This window comes from Gymnoscopelus braueri (assembly GCF_963280865.1).
Source record: "Gymnoscopelus braueri genome assembly, chromosome: 2".
In the NCBI taxonomy this organism is placed as follows: Eukaryota; Metazoa; Chordata; class Actinopteri; order Myctophiformes; family Myctophidae; genus Gymnoscopelus; species Gymnoscopelus braueri.
In genome coordinates, this window is record NC_137604.1 from 34,651,378 (window position 1) to 34,656,260 (window position 4,883).

Here is a 4,883-nt window from a genome sequence, read left to right on the forward strand (position 1 = left end):
CGGGTGGGTGGAAATTTCTCTTGCGTGCGCCCTCTGTCTCTCCCTCTGCTTGCTCCCACGTCTGTTGGATCTTGATCAAAACACCACAGCTACTCCCCTCACATGGGATGACAGTTCCACACCCATCCAAGCTCCTCCCACTATCTCATACTCCCCCCTTCACCTCCTTTCTCCCCTTTTCTCTGCCCCCTCTACCTATACATCACAAACCACTAGACCCTCCTTTCCCAAGCAGTGTCTATTTCTTGCATTGGTACTTTTGAGGTGAGACAAGCTAGGTTAAGACAATCAACCATGTCACAGTCCAATCACCTTAAAATCTATTCAGGGTTCAAAAACAGAGGGAGGTAAAAAATAAATAAATAACTCCTTAAGCCCTACTTTCATTGTTTTCAATTTTCATTTCAACAGCGAAAATAGCTTATCTGCTATTTAGGATATATATGTATATTTCTTGTCAGGTGGCAGGGGTTGACACTAAGGTCTCAGAGGCACTTGCCCGTCGGGCAAGTACAGGTCATTTTCTACTTGCCCACAGGTCTTGCCCACTTGCCCGAAAAGTAAATCGTCCTTTATAAAATGGTTAAATTTGAATTACCATTCAAATAAACACTTATTTTTTTACTTTCTACTTTCGAATTATGGGGCTGCACGATAAAAAATGTCATACCTCAATATGTATGCCAAATATCTAAATAGCTATGAATATGACTATGGGTTGAAGGTAGGGTACGTGATATTTTTTGGTTAAAACAAAAAGGGTTTTGTTATGGGTTAAAGCTCTATATTCTGATAGTACTCATTGCTATAGAGTGTTTGTTCAGTAACAGGGGTCTCTCTGTCTCTCCAGCTCTTCAGAAAATACATTTCCAGTTAGGTGACACCATTTCAGCCAATCAGGAGAGAGTACCCATTTATCAGCTTAATTTTTATAATGTTCCAGTTCCAGTTTACATTTCTTTGTGTCATCACTTCCAATTTCACTTGTTTAATCTGTATCCTGTCTGAGTTCTCTGTGATTCGAGTTCCCTCCTGATTCGAAAAAATTGGTATCCTGACTCGAAAAGGCATTTTCTGTTTAATAAAGAGCTGGAGAGACAACATGTGCACCTGCCCGTGGGGCAACCAGATAGCAAACTTCACCTGCCCTACCATTTTATTTACCTGCCCCGGGCAGGCGGGCAGGTGTTAGTGTCAATCCCTGGGTGGGTAATATACTGTATATTTCTTTGTGAAAAACAGATGTGGTTAACATAATTGTTTTTATTAAATTGTTAAATTGTGATATTATCAAACATACAGTAGAGATCAAACATATCAGACGGCCTCCTTTTCCCAAAAGGAAAAACATATATTTAATTCAGTCGGATCGGAAGCAGGGATAAAACTTTTCCCCAGCGGCAATATAAACTAATGACCAGAGGGGGGATATATCAAAAACTGAGGCATAGATTCAACCCCCAGCCAATTAAACCCTACCCAATATCCCAAGTCACAGAGATGTAAAATCTTTTCATGCATAACACGGTGGTGGGGCTGCACTGAACATACCAGTATGTGAAATCTTTTAGAGTGGACATTTCTGCACATTTGTAACAAATAAACCATGGAGGATTCACAAAGTTAATGTTTAGGGAATAATTGCGCCATGAGTTATGACAATAATGCATAGGGTCACATGAACTTCCCAGTAACGTTACTGCTGAGTGAGTAAATTTGCTGACCTTTGCAACTGATGAATAAGGAATTTTGTCGTGCATTCAGTGAGCTGAAACTTTCCACATGTCTAAGTGGAAAAAAATGGCCATTGTGCAATTTGGTCATAAATAGGAACCTGACAATTATTTTTGTATTCTACAGGATTTGATAGGGATACTATAAACCGTGGACCCTTGTTTTATCTGAAACTTGAGCCTCTGGTGATGGGATTGGTTGACACTGAAGCCTGATTTATACTTTGTCGTACAACGGAGCATACATTAGGTATAACAGTGAGTCATCATTACAACTGTACTTTATTATATGTACCCAACCATGTGTGAAGATGAGTAACACTGACATCTTTCCCTCAGGAGCAAGTCTTTTGGTTTTACAAAGAAAAATACAAAATTAAATGCATTACAGCAAAGTCTGTCTCTTTGGACACAGATGTTCATCCATCTATGACAGATTTGTACCAAATATTAACAGCGAAGTGGTTCAAACAGAAAATGACTCTTCCAAGGTTCTTTGTAGTCTGCTAAAAGGACAGCATCAGACAGACGGATGACGGTCAGTCGGTCACTCTGGTCAAGACCCAGGGGAAAACTTCAGCACAGCTGCTACAGAGGAAAGTATGACATAGTGTCAGCTTGTACTACACCAACACCACCATCACCACATCGAAGAAACATGGAAAGTTTGGCAGGGGGGCAGACCACTGCCAGGCCAGGCCCTGTGTCTAGCTAGCCACATGCAAATATAAGATTGTTATTCTCAATAATATGAATCATCTTAGCTTTTCTTCTCTTTCCAGACAGTGCTTTTTAGTGCTTCATTCCCTTCATTCCCAATTTTGGAAATGATGTGACGTGAAAACTGAGAGGTAACAGAGATGCCGTAACTATCAGGTGTGATTTGTACCTGATCAGAGCATCTTTCTGGATCATTGTGTTTTTCTATGCTAGTCCATACGCGGGGATGTGTGCACTCAAAGTATTTGCAGACTTTGAGTTCTGTATGGGCAAGGCGTGTGTTCATATGACTCGATCTCTGCCTAGCTCCGACAGTTATAACACACACACACGCGCACGAGCACGCACACGCACACGCACACACACACACACACACACACACACACACACACACACACACACACACACACACACACACACACACTCACACACACACTCATGAGCGGTTCAGCTCCACTCGTTATTCACTGTGAGAAGTTTTTCTCTTCAGTTGTGAGGAAGGTCGTCACAGACCCCCAGCGAATGCTCCATTATATGTATCAATGAATAAACAACACACTAATGCTGTTAGCACCAAGAGCTGACAGCTCGTAGCCCTGCAACTAAGTCTACCCGGGGGAGCGTAACCATGACAACAGAGTGAACAGACACATGCTCAGTAACTTCCAAACTCCGCAGCAATCACAAAAATGCGAATAAACAGCGTATATCTTGGGAAAGTGAAAAACACGCATCGTGGTTGTGTGCATATGCTAATGGTCAATGCCTGTGTGCAAGTTCAGAACAATTGCTCAATCCACTGAGGAGAACCATGCAGGACAGAGAGTGTGACGGACAGAGGTTTCCTTAAGATAAGATACCCTAGGGCTTTTTAGTAAAGGGATATGTATGTCAAATGGGAGATTAATTCATCCATAGTTTGAGGCCAGCAATTTTTAGACATGTATGGGGAACTGAAAGGAGCTGTATCCTATTATTTTGTATGTATTTGTCTCCATTTTTCATGTTGTGGATATTGATACAGTAGATCTCTGTCACTGATGACTGATCGAAGCACAGATCTTTGTCCTACTGTACATAAAAATATAATTGACTAGATGTACTACATACTTTGAAACATAATGCACATCAATGGAGACTTTGGTCTCACCATGACATTGCATGGTTGTGTTTCTGGAATTAAAGTTCACATCGCCAGGTCAAATCCTAAAATCCACAGGTTCACAGTGAAATACTCAATGATAATTTAACGACAGTGTAAAAATGAATGCAAATGGAACCGGTCTATTTGGGTACATTTTTACACTCTGAGTTAGGTTGTCACGGATGATTTTACTGTGTTCATGCAGTACAGCTATTATGGGAGAAGCATAGTACAATCAGCTCAACTTAGTTCAACATAGCATTAGCTCTGACAGTATCATCTAGCACAGAGACAAATTTGTGCTGTTCAAAAGCTCATCCGCAAACACCCAGCTGTTTAACAGGCTAGCCCCAAACAAGAACTGTTCCATGGTACAACTAAATGTTGTGTTTTGTGTCTCTGTCCCACAGGCTGAGTGGAGTGTTCTTACTTGTGCAAAATGTTCTCAAAAACCCCATGGCAATAACAAAGAAAGGCACCACAACCAGAACTGTGGGCGATGGGGGTCAGCGGGTGTATGCAGAGCATAACACAGTCCAGTGTTTACGCTTCATCCTTTATCCCACATGATGCTCAGGGAGAGCGCATTTTAGGCTATGTGAGACAAGCCTGGCTCATAGCTCATATATCAGTATAAATGCACAGAGATATGAGCCATGATTCAAGATTCAACATTCAAGATATCTATTTGTCACACTCATACAAGTGTACATGTGTGTGTGTGTGTGTGTGTGTGTGTGTGTGTGTGTGTGTGTGTGTGTGTGTGTGTGTGTGTGTGTGTGTGTGTGTGTGTGTGTGTGTGTGTGTGTGTGTGTGTGTGTGTGCGTGCGTGCGTGCGTGCGCGCGTGCGTGCGTGCGTGAGCGCGCATGTGTGTGCGTGTGTGTGTTGGTGTGGCCTGCTTCGGCAACACTATGCTAACAATATAATAAAAACAAAACAAACAATACATAATAAAAAAACAAGGTATAATAAAGGCTCAAGGCTCATGGCTCATGGCTCATAGCTCTGTAAATGCACAGAGCTATGAGCCATGAGCCATGATCCATGGCTTGTCCCACACAGTATGAATTAGGCTTAAGAACAGGGAGGACGAAGAACGATTCATCCAAGCAACTTTAAATCGTTGTGGCCAATGTTGTTTGTGTTCGCTAATCAACACTAGACAGATGACAACATGTGGTAATCGGACAGCAGCTGTTAAGTAGGGTCTGGTTGAATTTAGCAGGGATGGAAGACATTTTTAGGGCTTCTGTGTGAACTTCTTCTACATTCCTTCTACATTCCA